The following is a 22348-nucleotide window of genomic DNA, read 5'->3' on the forward strand; positions in this document are numbered from 1 at the left end:
GATAGAGGGACCTTCAAACTGCTTTCTAACTTGAGTGAACACTCCGAGTGGTGCTAACAGTATTAATGGCAAGTGCACAGACCAATTCAACCGCTGCAGTGCAGAGAAACGGAGATAAACTCTCCACATTCATTTTCCTTGCACGGCAAATACTTAGTCAATAGCCTGTGCTCGGGTTTGTGTATGCTTTGGTTTTCCATTATCTCTTTGAAAAATATGAGATTAAATCCAACCTAGCAGCCTATCGTCCAGAGATGCAGATGCAGACACAGCCCAAAGTCATTCCTTAGAAGTCAACCTTCTATGAGTTGTTTTTAGATTCCTGAAGCACAGAGCTGAAAAAACATTCTGGCTTTTCAAACTTTGCAACTAATCAGTCAGATAAATGCAAACAGCTTACATGTATTCCTCCCATACACTTTTAATTAAAAAAAGCATATATACGACCATTGGAGAGTACCAGCGAAAATCACATGTGAAATGGTTGCAGTGGTTGGTTTGTTAACATTTGGTTAACATTGTGAATTGAAGCAGAACAACTCAATTCAGTTTAGGTAACAAAACTACTTGGAAAGGTTTAGTAAAATTTGGGTTAAAATAAGGATGTTACACACGTGATGTAAGTAAAGTACATTATGTAAGTAAGCTAACTTGCGTGTGCAAGTCACAATAACTCAGCCTTGACTTTTGGTTTTACATGGGATACACTGAAAACCCTCTGTTTGTTTGATCCACCCATCCACCTCAATCTCCTCCTACGCATACTTTATCACTCTTTAAAGTAGGTCGCTGACCCCCTCCTTTGCTTCCATCATAACTTTTATAGTCACTAGAGGTCACTGTCATAATAAGCTGCTTATTACATCCATGGTGAACGCATGTCATTGGCAATTCATGACTGCAGTACCAATGGCCACTTGTCTCTTACTGGTGTTTAATCTACATGTACAATTTGTTTATTCTTGTTCCAGACATAGCTGCAGTGTCAGAGCCTTTCACCTTGCTGTGTAACTTAACATGAACAGGGCACTCTACTCCAAACCAACAAGATACATTTAATTTGTGCTGCTAAGGTTAAGGTAGGAGAAGATAGAGCGTATCAAAGCTAGAGCAGCATTTTCAAGCACAGTAAATGATAATGTTTCATAATGAATCCTATGTCACACAAAGCCCACTAAGAGTCTCTGCCCTTTGTCCTGTTAAGCACAGATCTCCAACAGGCAACTGTGAGTTCTTTCAGCATCATTACTGTAATCACCAAGGAGCATCTTCTTGCCAGGAACAATTTAGACGGAGCACATGACTGGGTTTTTTCTTCATTTCTAAAGAGGAAAACTTCCCAGAATAGAATCACAATGACAAGATGAAACAAGGTTGTTTTTGAACATTTGGGGCCTGACGCCATGACATATAATCATGATCAATACGTGTAACATATACCGACAAAATTCAAATCCAATTGGGACAGATTTTAAAGAGGGATCAGTCATGTAGTCATGATTAATCTGGAGCATTATGGTAATTTGTTGTATCATTGTGCTTGTGCAGCTTTATTTGAATTTTCTTCTTTTAGTTTTGTGTATTTTAAAGGCCCTTTTAAGGCCTTGCATTGCAAGCTTTAAGGCTATAAATGCTGAAGTATGTGGCAGTGGCTCATACTACATACTTGTCCCTGTAGAAGTAAACACTGGAGTTATAATCCTTAAATTTAAAATTTGAACACCTGTGGCCACTGGTGGTAACTGCAAGTACATCTTAAAAATGCATCGACTATTAGGGGCACAGATGTGGAAACCTCATGGAAGTGCCAAGAGTGCAACTCGAGTCATTCAAGTCATTCCCCATAGACTCCCATGGTAAAATGCCCCATCTTTCCAGCAGAAATAAACATATAAATGAAAAAATTGTTTTGTCCTATATCTAATTTCCTGTTCATGACAACTGTGGGAGTGGTTCAAATTATATAAGGCTTCTGAAACCTATGAGTGATGTCACAGATAGTTTTTGCAGTCTCTGGGAACAGATAATAACCTCAATACATTGTAACTTTATGTCCTTTTACTTTATCCTTTGGTTCATACAATAATTGAAGAGTATGTAGTATCTGATGTGAAACGTGTTAAGGATTCAAGACAGTAGTCATTTAGGGGCGTTCAGTTAAGGAACTTTTCCCCCGTTTGCACCTTAGCTTCCACCAATTTTGGATTAGTGCAGTAAATTTAAATTTGTGTGAACAGTGATAATTGAGGATTTCTACTTACTGTTTCATGGTTTCAAATTTAAACAGGCAATATAACAGATTATATTTGGAAAGTGTGTGTGTAGCAGCTACATTTAGAAAAGGATGTTGTTAGAAATTAAACTGCACTGAAGCATTAAGTGCAGAGGCTTTAGTTCTTTTCTATGACATGACAAGTGTTAATTTCTTCCAAATTGTCAGGGTAGACATGAAAATATACCAATGCATAAACCCAAGTGCATTTCATTTTCCCCCCCACTGCTTGCATTCCAGCCCCCCCCCCCCTTACACACACACACACACACACACACACACACAGACACACACACACACACACACACACACACACACACACACACACACACACACACACACACACACACACACACACACACACACACACACACACACACACACACACACACACACACACACAAACACACACACACACACACACCACTTCTCAGTTCCAAGGCTCACCCTTCTCCCATTCCCTACCACCCTCACCTCCCTCTTCCCGGGAGAATGAGAAGTACTACCTAGTAAAATAAGCTTGAGAATACTTTAATGATTGGATTATGTGAGAAAAGAGTGTGCCAAAAGTCAGGACAAGAAGCACCTAAGCATTATCCCTTCCCCATAAACGCTGCCAGCAATCTTCTGTTATGAGTTCCTGTTATGCACAGGAAAATAATAAGGCCGTCTCTTCTCACCACTGAGAACAATAATGAGTTCTCTGCGCAACAGTCACTGTGGTTCAATAGCTGCACCTTTGAATCTGATTACTCTCTTTTTCTACTGGTTTCTTTCTCTCCTTCTATCACTTTTATCTCTTCCTTGCTCTCTGATAGCGTACAGTTAGGAGACTCTGCGCATAAATACCCTGCAAATACGATTAAAGCACTGAGTCATCATTTGGACTGCAGGGTGTAGTGACCAAAGAAGCAAGGCTGCATGTGTGTGTGTTGATGTCAGTGTGTGCATGTCTGTTTTTCTATCTGTGACAGAGGGTTCAACACCGTGGATCCCAATAGTACTCTATCCAGGTACAAAATGGACAATCCCATCCCACTCATGTCTGTTTCTTTGAGAGCAGGGAACGTAAGGCATGACCAATCACACCCAGAATCCTCACTGTCCAACTTCTTCTCTTCTAAACACCCCTCCCTTCCCCTCAACCCTTTCCCCAAGGCTCAAAGTAAAAGTAATTGCGGCTGCTTTTTGCAGAACCTCTCCGGCGAAGTGTGGAGAGTATTTTTTTGATGACTTTTTCTTTGTCTTTTTTCTCAGGAGCAGATTATGACGGAGGGGCAAGGAGACAAAAAAAAAGGTAGCAGATGGAAACAGAGGGTCTAAAAGGAACTTCTCAGAATGTCAAGTTGAATTTCTTGGGCAACATTGGGGAAATGAAAGAGGCTTCGGTGTCGAAATGATGGCAATTATAGCAATTCCTTCCTCCTCAAAGGAGACCTACTGTACTTTGGAGCGACTTAAATGTGGAGCTCTTTTGATGTCTGTCGCATGTACTGAGGGAAATATCAGTGCAATTGACAGTATATTTTCATCTTGATTACTAAGATCAGAAGACTGATAAAAAAAAAAGACTTCTGCTGTTGATTGCAACAGTTGGTGAGAGACTTGTCACTGTGATGCTCCAGTCAGAGCATGGAACTACATTATTGGTGACATACCATTTTGTCTCAGTTTGGACTGCTGGAAAACAATGTTGTTTGACGGGTCCCACCAGAACACACACATTCAAATCCATGCAAAAATGCAAATACACAAGGTACAACTGGAGGCAGGGAATGTATGTGTTCTGACTTACCAAGTACTTTTGAAGATGTTTCTTTTACTATAACTTATGAGTCAGTATGCTTTGTTCTATTGTGCAAACTCAGTGGACAAAAAACCCTTTCAATCAGTGTGTGTACATATGAGAGAGACAGAGATCCTTCTGTGAATACATCTTCAATGTACCTCACAACTGTGTGACAGCCGAAGCAAAAACTATTGATGAAAGAGCCTGTGAATTAGTTCTGATGTGGCTGTGGCTGCGGCTACAGGTGCTAATGAGGAGACTGGCTTGGCTCAGATTGGAAAAATACAACCATCAAATGGGGTCGTGTCTAGATGGTAACCCAAGATTTACAAAACTCTCGTGAGTTGGTTATGGTTAGGCATTGCCCTTGAATGGTTTATGTTAGATGGTTTAAGTAAGGCATTGACCAAAGGTTGCATGGTTGGTGTTAAAGATTGACCTTGAATGGTTAAGGTAAGATCGTTAAGGTAACCTTTCACACACAACCATCAAATGTTGATCTTACTCTGCTAAGCCATTCTCTTTAACAACTGGATTGAAGCTGCCAAAGTTTGCGTTAAAATTATTCACCAAGCAGCTTAAGCTCAGGGGACAGTTGGGTTTTTGTTTTTGTTAAAGCTGCAAAGATGTCAAGAAGATCTGGCCCATTGGGCCGCCACTCGAACTGCTGAAGCTGATCCCATATTTTTTGTTTTAATTATGGATGGCATTTGCTGAGCAGTGGAGTTGCTGCATAGCTTAGAAGGCAAACCCAATCGTTCAATCAATCAATCAATCATTTGTGTATTCATGCAAATTGTGTTGCATTTGGGGAAACTGTCCATTTGTGTCTTGTCTGCTTTAAGAATTTATCCAAGAAGCTTTCACTTTGAATAAGACCAAATTTGTTTATTGACCATCTTCTTAGAAAAGCAGTTCCTACCTAATAATCCAAGCTGGAAAGCTGCATATAAACACATTTGGCACTCCTCCTGGGCCTCTCTCCCTCCCAGAGATTTGAGGACAAACACAGGGTCAGCCAGTGACGATTAGACAAAGTGACACATTATATAAATATATTATTATAAAAGCTGGGCAAAAGTAGAGCTTATCAGAAATGCAGATATCATTCATTAAGGCAATCAACTAGTTCTCCTCTCCACCCCAAGCCAAAGGCACACAACTCCAATGTCAGGTGTCGGTTTAATTGATGAGTGATGTGACCACTAAGATCGAGAGAGGAAGGAAGCAGGAAGCAGAGGGGAGGATGTACTGGAAGGTGGAGATAAAGATAAGGGGATGTGTGCGGGTGCATGTGTGCTGACTCAAGCTCTGTGTTGGCGTGGCATTAAGACTTGGATTTTACAACTCTACTCCAATCTGTAAAGCCAGCATCGCTGTTACCGGATGATGCAGTAAAATATAAAGCTTGAGGATTTTTAAACTATCATCCGTCCATAAAGACAAAAGAAAATCCAGCCAGAACTATCATCACATAACTTCAATTTAATGGCATGAATTCACATAATGGAGTTGCATGGAGTTGCACCCTTTTATGTGACTCCAGCCCAGATTAGACATGCTATTTTCACATGTTCCCCATACCAAAACATTAAAACATACAGCCCATAGTTTGGGAAAAAAGTTGAAGTTAAATAGGCATTGTACTTCCATCAAGATAGTGGACTTGCAAGAAAGAGTTTTTATTTTATTTTTTATTTTTTTTAAAAGGTTGAATTGAAGTGGAAAAGGCTGAGATAAGGTTAGTAAATTCTCTAGAAAAGCTCCAAATTCCCATAGACAACATTTCCCAGAATGCAACTTGTCAACATCTTTTCATTAGACCCTCTCTGACTGGTATCCATGTCTTTCAAGTTAGACCCAAGTGAGTGTATAGCTATCCAGAAAATGGCAGCCACACACATCGGTACACAGCCCATTCATTATGTGTAACATTACACAGACTATAAAAAAAAAAAAACACACACACTGCTATTCAAGCCTTGAGCAAGAAAAGAAAAATACAGAGCTTGGGTTCAGTCAAACAATCAAAGCTCTACAGTTTGTAAATGCATTTACAGCTTTTTCTTCTTTTTTTCAAAAACAAGATCACTCAGAAGAGGTCACTTGTATAATTTCAAGAATGAAAGTTGGTGCTCAAATGGCTTCAACTGACAATTACTTTGAAATGGAAGTTTCAAGGACTTTATTTATCATGTGCACAGCAAGTACAGGGAAAAAGTTGTCTCAAACTCAACTTGTATGTCTCAAAGATATACAATTAACAATTATAGGTAACAGGGGAAAGGTGCTGTTTTGGTTATATTTACAAACACAATTGCATGAGCATGAGATTAAGTTATTATTTTTTGAATTCTCATTTCTTGCGAAAACCTACACTTGAGAGAACACCCTTTGCATTAAATCCGTGCTTTATTTTTATGTTTCATGACAGAGTTTATTGCTTGAAGATTGCAGCAGATCCCCCAAGGGCCTAATTACGCCTATCAAAGCAAAACTAATGGGCAAGGTATCAAACTGCAAATGCTCAATCAAGGACATATGCTTGGAAGGTCAAAATGTCCCGTCAAATAAGATCTTTTCATTTATGCAGCCACTGCATGTATGATACGGATCAGGTTTTTTTTTTTTAATGAACCCAACTATCTGTTATGGTTGTGTAACTCATGCACACGTACACAGAGCAACAACCACATCCCGGTCCACCTGCCCGCAGATGCTTCCACACCACTGTATCTAGAGCAGGACAATTAGTAATCCATCACCGCTGTTTACAGTCTGGGTGGTGGCGCTCTAGAGAGGCGAAAGAGAGGGAGGGATAAAGAGGTGGGGAATTTGTTAAAGGGATGAGAAAAAGAAGGGGGGGGGGTCAAAAAAGCAATGCGAGGAGATGGAAAGATAGAAGTAAACAAGGGTAAGAGGACGGCAGGGACAAGCAAGTTATTTTACATTGGTTACTTCTTCACTGTGTGTGCGTGTGTTCGTGTGTGTGTGTGTGTGTGTGTGTGTGTGTGTGAGTGTGTTTCTTGTTTTGAATCATCAAGTCACTGCTGCTTTAGTATGCCAGATCAGGAATCTGTGCAGGCGTACATGCACGGCCCTGTATGCATATTAAGACGCGTGGGCGTGCATGTAGGCGCGTGTGATGAATGTGTGTCTGAAAAAAAAAAAAAAAGATGGAAGGGAGAGCTTGGAATGTACTGTGGCAGGGAGAAAAGAAAGTAACAATAGGAAATAAAGGGGGGGGGGGGGGGTATGATAAGAGAGCCCCACTAGATGGCACTGTTGGGTGGTGAATTTAATTCCTCCATCCTGTTTCTCTGATCCCTTTTCTAGGTCTCTGTGTCTATCTTGTGCTGTCTCTTCCTCCCCCCCACTCGCTGTCCCTCTCTCCATCTTTTGCTTCCTAACCCCGCTCTCCCTTTCTCTCTCCCTCCTCTCTATGTGTGGCATGCAAGTATGATATAACCTGTTATACAGCTGGGAATTGAACACGGAGAATTGTCCCTGAATTGAAGATAAGTGCTCGAAAAAACCCAAATCGCTTTTCCAAGGACCACGTCTGTTTGTTTAATTGACTGCACCCTTACACATATACTCATATGCGCCTTTTCATGCTCACAAATATGTAAGCATGGAACATTTGTGAATAATCAGACACGCTGATTGGAGCCTATTTTCTTGGCAACATGAGGGGAAAGATAAGAAAAAAGGTACAATTTCAGACGGTAAAATGGATGCAGAAGTGTGGGCAAGCTGTTAGGATATTGTGGAAGTCGGGCGTAGGTAAGTGATCAGTGCAGAGGGCAGGGATAAAGGGCGATGGATCTGATTAACTGTTTTCCTGAGGTGCTAGTGAGCACTCACCGAGTTACTTTACTTCACAAACCCAGATGATAATCAGCCCTCTGCACATCCTTTGATCTGATTTTGAAGCCAGTCCTTTACATAGCGCTGAGCCAGAAAGCATCAATCAGTGTGTAATGGTCACTGACATTGTTTCTCCACTTACTGGTCATTTTTAGACACAAGTAGGGGTTGTGGAGTGGAAAGCTTGGCAAAGCTAAGGAGAGGTGGTTTTTGAGCGCTCATACAGCCATTACATACTTATATAATAAAGATATAAATTCTTTCCTCTGCTGGTCACAAGCTAGCTGTATGGTAGCACCAAATTAAAAAGTCATCTATTCAATTTAACAGTGAATTAAATCAGTTAGTTTCCAGATGTGATTTGCATGTGAATTCATGAATAGAATACTGAAAGCCTTGTTGTATTAGACCAAAATATTAGCTGCCCACATGCTAAAATTGCATTATGACCAAGCATGTGCCAACAAAATCTTGTCATAGAAAACATTAACATGATCACAAATACATAGTTTACTAAAATGGTGAAGTTGACGTTAGACCAGCTACTAGCAAATACCATTTGTAAGCATCTCTAAGCACCATTGTTTAGCCACAGTAACAGGATGGCAATGTGGGTCTGTTGTTGGGTCGACCAGTGTGACATAGGGGTCGAGACTGAAACATACTCTAAAATGAACAACTATTGGATGGATTACCATGAAATTCTCCATTAGATCCTCTGACTTTACCTCTCGCACCACTATTAGGTTGCTCTCAACAGCTATTGGATGGATTACCATGACGTTAACAAACCTCACAGAGCTGCTAGCATTGCTATATAGACTCTCCACAATCCACTATACAAATCAATAAAACAATGCTAGAGTCGCCTACCAACTAGATCAAGGACTCAGAGAGGAAATCACAATTACAAATGTGTCTGCTACTCCAGCACCATGGACAGCACCATGGATTTATCTATGAACAGATAGGCTACCTGTATTTCAGAGCCATGGTCAGGGTCATAGATTCCAACATCCGTTAGATAAGTGATCAATGTGTCAAGCAGACTAAAGTGGGAGGGCACCCCCTCGTATTGCTTACTGGCTATGAAAATTGACATTCTTACTTTAAACAAAATTAACCATGACTGTACAAGTAACTCCATATTCAGATAAAAACTAGTTGATCATTACCAATGGATAATACAAATTAATCTTTTCATTTATATAAATAATTATAGAGTGACAAATTTAAAAGCTTTGAATTTTTCAGCTGATGCATATCATAAAGTACTACTATTACGGCCCTGACAGCATTATCCTATTTTACTGCTATGTAAAGTAGTCATGGTCCTAAGTGGGCAGCCAACAGTTCTAAAATTCTAATTATGTTATGTATGTGTACCCAAGGTCATCATTGATATTTCGAGTCATAACCACAGCTTGGGTAGGATGGTACCCATTCTTGTTTTTGCTGTTGTGTCAAATCTTTCCATATCATTCTGTACCATATTGATTCTGTTGCATCTCGTGGATGTCTCTTTTTCTTTCCCTCCTCGAGAAAGAGGCTTTACAAGGCCATTCCCAGGAAACCCCTCTAGATCATATCCATTTACACCCACATTCATTTCTAGCCTTGGATTCTTTCTGGGACTCTATCATTTTGATAGAGGATAAGGACTGCGTGGAAACCCTTGGCGACAAAGCAGAGTAGTCCTTTGGCAAACTGTATGTCTAGACACCTAATTCAAATATGACCATGTGAGTGATGGCTTTGCCCATGGATGAGATAGAGTGCAGGGGAGTTTTCGTCTTCTTCTTCTACTTCTTCTTCTTCTTCTTGAACTCCAGAGAACTAAAATTTAGGAATAAGCTCTGTGACAGATTCAGATAGCAGGGAGAGATACCGTCAGCACCTCACCTCGGGCAGAAATCCATAGCTCAATATGTTTTGTTCTGTTGATTTGAGATTTTTTCTCGAGACTATAATTATCATTGAATTGGCAGTCGTCCTCATGCCTTTTCAGCTCCTCTGTTTTGCTGTTTCCCTCTTGCTTGCTCTCTGCTTCCCCACCTCCCTCCTCTCATTCTCTATCGTGCCAAGTAAATTATCAGATTGTTTACGAATTGTAATAGAAACCTTTTTTCAATCCACCCGCAGCTTTGAACCACATCCACATTATAGTAGTATCTGATAAAGTAGTTCAGCTGATCATGAATGTTTTAATAAAATGCCCAAACAACCCGATTTCACTTTCTATCTGTATGGATGCGAATGAAACTTAGTTCAAGTCAGTCTAATCTCCAAAACCTGCTGCAAAATTGCTTATTTTTACTTGGCTTGAGTGATTTTGGCCCTAGGGGAAAAACCTGTGCTGAAAACTTGTGCTGCATATGAAAACAGAGCCTGCTGTAGTGTTTTGAGTGCTTACAAGGTATTGGGACAATAAGGAAGCGTGGAACGTACAAATTGAGATATCAGCTCCTGTTTCATAATCTGTATAATTTATTAAAGGCCAGTGTCACAGCCTTTAATGCTTCACAAGATCTGATGAACATTTAAAATAATATATAATTCATATACAGACAGACAGACCTACATTTTTTATGCATTTTGGGCTGGAAATGGACCTAAAATCTACTGAAACGCACAAAGATGACACATAATAACACTATTTTGGTTGTCACAGTCCAAAAAGGGAATATATTCACACAAAGCAACGGGTAGACTAAACAATGAGAGTTATGACGCAAGGGAAACCCGCATCATATAGTCTTGTAAGTAATGCGCAAGTTAGAAAAAGATGAAACAAAACTGCATGACGATGGAATGGTGAATGGAACATCCTTAAGATTTAATGAAAGCTTGTTCTAATAAGCAGCTTGCACATTCTACCGAAAATAGTTTACTTTGGTGCGGAGGGGTTTTTTCATGTTTTTTTGTGTTATTTATTTGTCTGACACACTCAGACAAAGACAGTCCAATTTGATCTGATCAGTCGTTCCAAATCTAGAACTATAATCTAGCCTCAATAATGTCTATTTGTTTTTCTCTGAAGTTACTATCCATGTATTTTGTCTTTGGATATTAAAACTGCAGTATATATAGAGCAGTGTTGTACTAAAACACTGATATAATGAGCATTTGGAAAGAATACTCAATGGAAGCTCTTAAGCTGGACACTGAATCTTTGCAGTAAGCTCTTGTGTAGTTCCCTATGGTAGCATAGCGCTGGCTACAAACTGACTGGCAAACATTACTGCATTTTACCCTGTGCCTTAAAGTACCTCTGAGTGTTGTTTTTGTATCCAGGCACTTGCTCCCATGGCCCCCTCAGTGCTTTCCTTGCAGCCAAGGTGATTTTATGTAAGTTTTACATTAATACACTGTACAGTTTGTCTACATGTCTTTCCTACTTTAGCACTGAGTCGGTCAAAATGGCATAAAAATGGCATGGTCAACTAGTTGTTGGAATGCAATCTCTCAAGGCAAAAAGTCTATATACAACACTAAAACGTGGGTGTTTTTGGTGAGATGTCAAAACATTCCTTTAATCCCACTCCCCTAATATGCTTTCTGATAGCTGCAGTAGCAAAGACTGCCATTACTGACCTGAAGCCCGGCCCCCTGTTGGTCCATCTGAGACCAAAAATCTGTAAAAATCTGACTCCATCCATCCCAATTGACACTCTTCTCTTTAACGCAGCTGAGTTGAACAGGAAGTTAGTTGACCTGAAAAAGCCCATATTGCGTAGTACGCTACTCAGGAGGCAGACACAAATAAACAACATTATGTTTAACCGTGGCATTGGAGCCATTTAAGGTAATACAGTCAAACTAGGTCAGTTTTGTACTAGGTCACGTCAAAGGTAACACTGAATGTTTAGAAATACTGATTTTTCCTCTTGAGTTTAACACTTTGAATTCTGTTGGAGAGGTGAGAAAAAAACAACTGATATACAGATATATTGGGAATAGCTTCTTCCTGAACCTTTTCGCAAATCTGTCTCCTTCAATGAAACTTCCCTCACATCATTTGTCCTGATTTCCCCTTCCTTTCCCCCATTGTGTCTTCTCCCCAATAGACTAAATACTTCTCTCCCCACAGAGTTGTAAGTACCACCGCCTGGTCACCCAGGGTCAATCTAGTTTGTTGATTTAATTCTTGTCTGGTGTTGTCTCAGCTTTGTAGCCAGGCTCGAATGACTGCACGGCCGGACAGAACGGGGCCTCATTTCTTTTAGCTGTCTGATAACACCTCTCCTCAGAGCCATCCACTCCGATCCGATCTGAAAGCTGATGAGAAGCAGCCACAGCGAGGTACCAGTGTTTACCGGAGGAGGTTTAAGATTTGGCATCCAGCTGGGTGGAGTGGAAATGGATTGAAGTGGAGCAACGTTCACAGCAGAGAAGAGTGCAGCTGAATTGTTAAGGCTAGTATCCGATGTCTCCAACTGTCGGAAAACACTGAAAACAGCTTCAAGTAAAACAAAAAAACAACAGAGAAAACTGAATACAATTGAGCGCTTTCGCTAATGTCTAATGAAGCAGCAACTATTCACCACTTACATAACCTGTGCATGTGATATATAATTGGCTAATGCTGTTAAGTAAAGTCATTGGTTTATGTATGCTGCTCCAGCACGCAACACTGTGAGTAGATTACAACTTTATTTCCCATTATAAATGCATGTTAGCACCATGTGTGCCTTTAGAAAGTGGAATCATATCCTATAATGCATTATTCATGACTTAAGTATCATGAAAAAGAAAGATGTGTTATGTTGCTCTTCCAAGATTTCCATTAGATATCTCAAGTCACTACTGCTTTATGCTTTGACAGAATTATTAAACTGAATATTTGCTAACATATACTGAGCTACAACTGGGAGCTGCCCAGTTCAAGTGCAGCTCAACTGCTGCAGGCCACTAAGTGGCTCCGCTGGTGGACAGGATTAAATGCTTTCCTCAATGGCATCTCAGTGGCAGTTGTTAGGAGACAGAGCATTAATCATAAATTCCCTCTGTCCAGATTTCACTAGCCTGTCAGAGGATCTGAACTGGCAACTGTTTGGTCACAGATGCACTGGAGTCTGTTAAAATACAATTTCTTGAACTTTTTGGTTGTCACTATTCGGCGTAAAACACAAACCAGTTCAACAGTGTCCTGCTTAAGCATGCTTATATATGAGATTGTGTGTGCGTGTGTTTGTGTGTGTGTGTGTGTGTGTGTGTGTGTGTGTGTGTGTGTGTGTGTGTGTGTGTGTGTGTGAGCGAGAGAGAGGGAGAGCTTGAGTGTTTGCATCCTTTCATTTTGGTAATGGAAATGCTGGGAAGCCTTTAGTAGTTGCCACTGGTAATGGAATGAGAACATATGTATAATTTAAGGCTCTGCTACAGGCTCCCAATGGAGCCAAGGCGCGTGTGCGCACACACACACACACGCACACACACACAAGCTCAGTCACTGGCAGTGTTTCTTCTTCTGAGTGAGTGAAAGTGGCACTAATACAGCACTGTAGTTTCAGCTCTCTTAAAGTCCCACCAAATATCCTTGCCTGCTTATTATTCTGCCAGTTGGCCTAGATGAGTCAAGACTACATAGTGATAACGTGGAGCGAGTAAGACATGGTGAAAGCATAGTTCAGCTTACTCTACTGAATAGCAGGGGTAGTTACAGTAAAAGGGAAGGGTCAGGATTTTCAGACGCTTGTCCTTTTGATCAGTAAGCAAGCCTTTGCGAATGTTTCCGTGCCGGGATTTGGGTTACAGAGAAATTGGCACCGCTCTCGCTTAAGCATTTGTTAGCAGGACGCTGATGTGAGTGTGTGAAACAGCAAGGTTTCATCAAGACCTTTATCCCCAAATGTCAGATATGCCTCCGGGCTTCAGGCTGTAATGTTGTGATTGTGCCTGTGTAATAACAATACACCATTGATTGACTTTCCTTTTTGAATATGGTACCAATAGAGTAAAATACAAAATATAACTCATATAAATTAACAATGTATTAGGCGGCACTAATAAATATTGCAACATACAGGGTGACATGAGATTTGATGAGATTTCCAGGGCGTCAGTGAACAAGCTGTCAATCACTCCAGCTACCTATGACATTGATTTGGGTGAGATTATTAACCTGTGGTTGGCAGAGAGATAGGGGGGATGTTTGATGTTCTTCCTGCTAGAGTTAGTCTCTATGCAGAAGTCAAGCAAGAGCCAATCGTCTGCAGCTGTTGAATCGGCAGTATACTGTTACCTTTACATGGCGTCATAACTGTTCACTCTCACCATTCTCAGCGGCAGAATCTCTTAGCAAACTGTACACTATCCACGTTGCACTACATGCCAAGCAAAAGCAAACAGACTGACTAGCTGGTGAATACAATAGGGCATTTAAGGAGCTGGTGGAGACCTAAACGAAGCTAAAAGCTGAGGACTCACTCCCACTCTCCCAGATGAATGCCAGTGCTGTATGTGCTGGATGTAAATAGGCTGTTTGCCTAATAATTAGCAGTAATGATGAGCCCCCAAGTGGTCAAACACAAGATTCTCATGTAAATTACTTAAAGGCCCCTTTTTAGAAAGAAAAACTATCCAAGTTGAGTCAAATTAAACCATCCAAAGTTACTTATAAGACTACTTACTACTACTTACTTATAAGGTTACTTATACTTAAAGAATCCTGGGAAGGACATTAGAGTTGTAGTCCGTAAGATTTTCTAGTTCAGTGTCTGTGGCAACTTTCCCGTGCTAAAATCAAATACGGTGCACAGTTAGTGGTGCGTTTACATTGTTCTCTCTTGGGACCTCCTATCAGTGCAGAGCTGTCAATCTACTGGGGTCATACAGTCGTCACTGTTCAGTTTCCAAAGGAACTCTGGGAGATGAGGTCCCAGAGGCGCGCATGCTATTACATCTTACCACCAAAGCGTCCACTAGAAACAACATATCTCAGTACTTACGGCCGATGACTTTAACAACCAGCAAATGCATAATTTACACTGGTTATTTTGACGTAAAAGCAAGATATGATTCAGGGCATGAATCAAATCATGCAGCACTATCTAGGTTTGCATAAAAAAAGGCCATGAATGCTAAAAAATTAAACCTCTTATTTCACACCTGACCAAAGTATTTGGATTATTGTTATGTTATGAACAGGGTTAAAACATCAAAGAAAATAAGTTTTCAGTATCATTTGTAAAAAATGCTCTGCGCATTGTTGCTCTTTTTGCCCTTTAATTGGTATTTGCCAAACGACATTTCAAAACACATTTTCTGTCATATCATTAACATCCACTCAGTTTACTTGTGTTTGTGTATGCAATTTGCATTTGATTTGTTCCATCAAGCTATAATTTATGTGTGCGAGGGAGAGTGTACGTGTGCGCTTGCTGCAATATGACTCAGGCCGTCAAGCAATGAGTCAGGACATCATAATGGCTGCGCGACATTGTGGAGAACGATCTCCCCCCAAGCTGCAACAGCTCCATTGTGTATTGTCTCTGAGCTGGAAAGTCCCCTGCTTGACAGGCAATTCAGATTCCCAACAGTGGTCCACAAAGGGCCACGTTATACGGTGGCTATCCGCTCTCTCTTTTCTGTCCCTTTCTTTTCTTTTTTTTTTTGTTTTACAATGCAGTGTGAGAATGCAATCATCACGGCCGTTTCAGACAGAGGGAAGACAATTTGAGAGGGGAGAGAAGAGGAGGCACTGTCCCTGGCATGTTTATAGAGAGCCCTGCCAGGCAAAGGCAGAGAAACGAAAGGAGAGGAGAGGACAAGAGAGTAGAGCGAAAGGATAAAGAGACCCAGGGAGGGAGACAAAGACAGAGAGCAAGTAGAGGAGAAAAGATAGATGGAAAATTGCAGCAGCAAGGAATTGATGGATGAAGCGGGGGGATGACTGGAGGAGCGGGCTGAGGGGGGGAGACAGCATCTCCTTCACTGCCGTGGCAACCCCAGCGATGTCATTTCCTGCTGGCTCGTGCTACCGGTACTAACAAACCCCTCCATCTCCACCTCCCGTGAGCCCTAGACACACCCCACCCACCCTCATACATGCAAACAAACACACACACTCCCCTTCTCTTTCTATTAATCTCTACTCTCTCTCTCTCTCTCTCGCGCTCTCTCCTTCGCGTTAGCATGGAGTCCCCCTCGAGACTGATTACGGTGGTCTGCGTGTGCATACATGGCCGCACCAGTGTGTGTGTGTGTGTGTGTGTTTTCTATCTCCAGTTTTCTATTTCTCCCATTTGTTTCCCCCCGCTCATGGCAGACACTTGCTGTAATAAAGTAAATGAGGTTGGGAAATGGCAAGACTCAAGGTGATATTTCAGCAAGCAACTCCCCAGCAACAACACTGTGGGGGAGGCAGGGAGCTGAGCGTCTGAATGAGATGTCTGAGTGTGTGTGTGTGTGTGCGTGTGTGTGCACACACATGTTTGTGTATTCTGTGCACTGGACTGTAGTGTATATTTGCAGAAGCTTGTTTCATGTTTGTGTGCGTGGTGAGTTCGCACCTCAATGTGGTTATTACAGACAATAAGGCCACCCCTGAAAAATCAACCGCATCAAAAAAAATAAAAATCAATACACGTGCAACAGCAGAGTCTGTCTTCACAACAACAGCGACTTAAGACTTGTGCTGTTGTACTGCTTAAAGGAAGTACAAAGACATGGGGGATATATTTCTACAGCCGGCAGAGAGGAGGTACATCAGGCCAGGGTGACAGGGTTCACAAGCTACCTGCGCACAGCTGAGGAAATCACTTGGGGTTGAAGTATCTACGCCACACACACTATATCTTCTCCCAAGCAGTTAGGCCCACGCTAAGTGCTAAGCGTTTGTTGTATAATGAAAAAAAATATTGTAGCTCTCCTTCAATATTTAACAGAGGGCCCTCCCACCATTTTTTGTGTTACTCCGGCGTTTCTGGTACAGAGAGGTAATTTATTATGGAGCAGACTTTTATTATTTCTCAGCTCAATGCCTGTGAGGATGCAGAGGGAATTTGCTTGGAGTCAATGTCAGCAGCAACAACAACAGCAAGGACTGCAATCAAGAGCATTTTGCATCCGCCAATTTGAGTCATGATGGGCACGAAACGGTTGGAAAGCGTCTTCAACAGAAGACTTGAATTTCAAAGGAAGCCTTTTTTTAAGAACTGGCAGCCCTGTAATCTAAAACCCATAATCTCAAATGGTGAAACTACATTCTCAGTTACGTTTTGAGCGCAATGTTTTTCTTTGACGCATCGTTAATCCATTTCTAATCTGCAAAAGGTTGCAGTGGATGGATAGATGGCTCAAATGTACATGGGACTTCATCACTCAGAAGGCCGCTGTTCTCGTGCAGTGTGAAAACCAAAAGTCAACTCATTTACGTAAAATAATTAACCTTCCAAACATACTTAACTTACAAATATGACTTAAATTAAACAGCAAACATACTTTTTAACCCAAACAATCATCTTTTTCCAGACGTACCCAAGTAGTACTGTTGCTGAAGTACTAACCACGTTGAGTTGTTTCAATTCACGTTCAAAACAAAAATAGGAGAATAGAAGTAAGTTTCCCTTGATTCGTTGTGTTTTGTTGTGTGGGAATTGTGGGAGATGTGGGTTGGAAAGACGTGTACTTTAGGTAGCCAGACAAGATCGATTAAAATACACTATTTTTAGTAGAACTATTACTTTACTATTTTTTTTTAGTTTTGGAACTTGGCCTTTACTAAGTACTAACAGTCAATGAGTTAACTTTTATTAACCAACTTTATTGAGGTAAAGTATTAAATTGTGTCTCATTAAGTACTGTTTCTCTTTCATATTGTACACTCTAGGGAACTGTTATTAGATTTTATGATAGTGCTTGGTATTTTTGTTCTTAAATCACAAAACATGGATCATGGATTTTTAAGCATCATAACCATTTTGTTCTCAGTAGGCATGTTTAATGCCCCCAAGTGGTACTTAACAGCTTTGATTTCATACAAAAGCCATTTCACGATAAAATACTCAAAATGGTTGTGAAATTGCTCGAATCATCATTTTATCTCAATAATATTATTTTTTCTCCTTTTAATGTATTTATTACGGTGTCATTGAAATTCATATATAGCTTGGCCAATATTCACCAATTAGTATTGCAAGCTTTGGCTGTAAAAAAAACAACAAACGGAATTATTATCAGTCTCATTCCACCCCAACATTATTCAAAGCTTAAGACAATAAGAAAATAAGTTTAGTATTAAAAATAGGCATGCTTCTTAAACAGGAGAAAAAGTGCATTTATAGGGGACTATTTTCAGCAGTGGATTTCTACGCATTTGGTGCTTTAGTGAGCATTTATAGCAGCAAGGTAGTGTATTTGGTATTGATTCAAATAAAGCACAGTGGTTCTGTTCTTTATAATGATGGAACATGTCACATAGTGGAACAGTAAGACCCACTGGTGTGTGTTTTTAATGAACTCTACGGCACAAAGGAAAAGGATATATCAGGGTTTGCAACACACACACAAAACAAATCAATTCATTCTTGGATTTGGTCTTTTCATGGTATTTGCTGACAGTAAGAAAAGTATAGAATCTCACCAGGCTTGTCTTTTAAATTATTAATTCAATTTTGCATACAAAATTGCATGCCACAAGCTGAAACTGAAACTTTATCAAACCATTCAAATCAATGTCTTTTTTTCCTGTCCACTACCAGCCATGCAGCACCCTGCTATTCTGCTGCTTGTTTCTTTACACTACCATAATTTCCTGAATGAAAGGTCAATGCCTCCTTTTGTCTAAAATTAGCCTGGATTTGTTGTGCCTCGCCACCTTGCAGTCCAACAAGTCAAACAGTGAATGAATATCACCCTCTCATTCAATTCACTTCCTACCTATAGATAGTAGAGTTGTGACATCACAACCCAACAGAAGTCCTGACGTTTCGTGTAAAGCACAATTTCTGAATACGGCCTGTGCATTTCTTCGGATTGAGCGTTTTGATACTTTCACATGATTGATATATCACTTTGTTCAACTTCATAATAAAAAAACATGAAAATCTAAATGTTTACAATATGGGACCTTTAATGATCCCTGCAGGAAAATTAGGCCATGACAAAAGCAGGAAAGGGGGTATGCTGTGGATAAGAATTTTACAGTATAGTAAATATAAAAACAAGCATTTCCAACATGAAAACCTCCTGAAAATGCCTATGGGCTAAACTATCTCTACATTATTAATGTGCTTTTGGTTGACAGTAGCAGTTACAACTTTTTTTTTTCTACCTGTAGGGGGAATTCTGTCATTTCAGTCCCAACCAGTATAGAGAAGCTCGGCATGTGTCACCATGTGTGTGTATGTTCTTAAAGATTATGTAATCATTTGTGATTTTTGGACCCCGGCTGCTTCGGCTGACAAGCTCTTGCTAAGAACAGCGCTCTGAATTCTTCCCCTCCAGGGGGCTGGTTGGCCGAGAGCTTGCTCTAGCCGACCGCTTCCATGAGTCCCGTGTCTCCTCCTATCCCTGTCAGACTCTCTCTTACCCTCAAAAACACAAGTTGAACACCACCACATGGGCAATTATACAATTCACAAATAATCTCTCACACACATACACATATATATGTATCTATCTATCTAATGTCATACACATAAACGCCTCACCGTGAGCAACACACATTTATTCGCAAGCTTACATAAACACACACACTCTGACATTTCACATGATTAAATGACAGAGGGGGGAGGGGGAATGTCAACCACAATAGACGTCCTCTGGGACAAAAGATGTACTTGGGCCTAGTTTGTGATGCGGAGTGACACATCACGCAGCTCTGTAGGTATGCCATTTGTAAAGATTAGATCACGATTTCGATGATACTAGAGGGTGCATCCAAGAGAGAGAGACAGAGAGAGTGGCACAGAGGAACATAGAGAAACAGAGACCAGGGGGGAGAGAGAGAGAGAGGCAGTTGCAGAGGAGAGATCATTATTTGGCATGTCCAAAAGTGAAGCAGGCAGCCTGTGTGTGTTTACTGGGCATGCAGCATCCAACATTCCCCTCAAAGTCCTTTTCAATAATGTAAATGTCCCTCACTAGCGGGCCCATCTCCTCTCTGTGGTTAATTGTTTCTGGCCTGTTATGCCTTCGCTCCCATGCACTGAGTCTGAGACTGTCAGTTGCTCACTCCTGTTTATGTAGCATGCATGTGCCTTGCATAGATAGTGTTTGACTTTGTGCATTTCTGTCAGTGAATATAGTTTTGTTTGTGTGTGTTAATATGCTTATGGAACATGTTTACATGCTCTAATGTTCAAAAGCACTTGTTTATAATAAATACCTGTATTCACCCTCCGTCTGTAACCTTTGTTTAAGCTCCTGCCTCTTTAAGCCCCCCCTCCAAAAAAAATGCCCATTCTGCTCTGATTGGTCAGCATTTTCCAGGTATTCCACATCTGTGCTGTCTGTGTCACCATCATCGCAGCTGGGGAATTACTGTTATGGGCATTGTAGTAGCACTTTAGCTTAGTTGTGACGTCATAAATGTATGGAAGTCCTGACGGCTTGTTGAAAGTCACAGTTTCCGAACACGGGCTGTGAACATTTCTCTCGGATGTTTTGATACTTTTCCAGAATTTATATGGTAACTTGAACTCTAATTTTAAAAAAGGCATGGACATTTCACGTATTCCAATGTGGGACTTTTAATAGTTTGTGCATGTGTTTGACAGAGAAACAGAAGAAAAATAAATCATAACACCAGACTTAAAATCAGCAGGTGAGTCATGAATACAGCATTAGTAGGACAGAAACAGTGTGAATAGGCGGACGACAGAGAAAGCTCAAGAAAAAGCAAGAGACAGAGGAATAGTCTGTATCAAAACCAGAGACCGAACTTCATGTAGAAAGCCATGGATCTATACTAAGGGTAAACAAGGAAGAAGCTCAGGGAATAAAGAAAAGGGACAGTAAAAAATGAATATGAATGTGAACAAGAACATGAAAAAACGGGGTTTAAAGTGGGGGGAAGAAAGAAGGAGGGGAGGACAATAAGGAGGCAGTCTATTTGTTTGGATTACGTAGTGCAACATCCCCAAATGAACTTACACACCACCACCGCCATAACCAACACACACGCCCGACAGACAGGCCTCCCTGCGGGTTGCTAGCCATGCTTGCAGAAATACAGCTTCATTTCTGTTGACAGCCGGAGGAAAATAATTGGCAGATAACAACTCATCAGAATGCAGGCGATATGTATGATTTTCTCACCCAGTTGTATCTGAGACAATCGACCGCAGTGTAAACAACTGAATGGAAGGATCGTTTCATTTTTGTCAAGGCGGTGTTGAAAGGAAGGTTTGGATTTGCTTACATACACATTGATTTTTATTGATTTCTTAGTCAGGATGGTTGTTGTGTGGGTTCACTTTCAGGTGCAGACAAAATGAGAGATTTGGCAAGGTGCCTTTGCATTTTTCATGTCTGTGAAGCTTCATTTTTTTTAATTTTTTTTTTACAATACTTTAAGAAGTGTATCTTTTGATAGTAGTAAATAAGTAGAAATACCAATAAATAATAATCCAAACTGAAAATAAAACCATATATAGAAACCTGACATCTGTACAATTTTGCATTATGGTTTTTAACAACTTGATACTTGGTTTAGTCATGTTTCCACGTCAACTGTAAATATCTGGAGTCAAAATCCAACAAGGGCGACACGGTGGTGTGGTGGTCAGCACCTCACAGCGAGAGGGTTCCTGGTTCGAATCCCGGCTAGGGAAAAAGGTGGAATGGGACATCAAATGGAAGTTACTCTGCCAGCTAGGTGTTGCAAAGTCTGTGTTATTTCCAGTTGAGCCCATGTGCGAATAATTCCCATTGAGCAAGTGGGCCTGTCAATGACGTTTCTATCATGCAGCTAACGTGAAACCAAACGAAAACCAACATCCTACGGTGAAGAAGCAGGGTCATCTACAGGAAGATGCCAACAGAAATGTCAAACTGGAGAAATTCTGGAATGGAGGTTCGGTAAGGTGTAAGGATGCCAACAAATGGCAAAAAACTTGTTTATGATCACATGCGGCACTTACTATGTAATCTGCATCAAGTCCTGCCTGCTACACACTCTACCCAGCCAACCCTTGCTAAACGGAACACATTGTTATGACTGATTCCTCATAAACTGCATAATTTCAAGCATTGTCTTCTGGTAAACTCCTGTCAGTCTTTTCTATGACCGGACAGCAACTTCCACTGTTTGCATTTAAATTTACAAACCAATTAGCCATGACCCTCGAGTTTCACCCTCGCTACACTTTCTGTTATGCAGTGATAAGTGTTTATGTGGTTACATCCCCTCTAAAAAGGCAGTATCTTCCTTATTAGGGACAGCCCCTCCACTCTTCCAAATAGCTCTCATAAGT

The sequence above is a fragment of the Echiichthys vipera genome, assembly GCF_963691815.1.
Source record: "Echiichthys vipera genome assembly, chromosome: 23".
Taxonomy (NCBI): Eukaryota; Metazoa; Chordata; class Actinopteri; order Perciformes; family Trachinidae; genus Echiichthys; species Echiichthys vipera.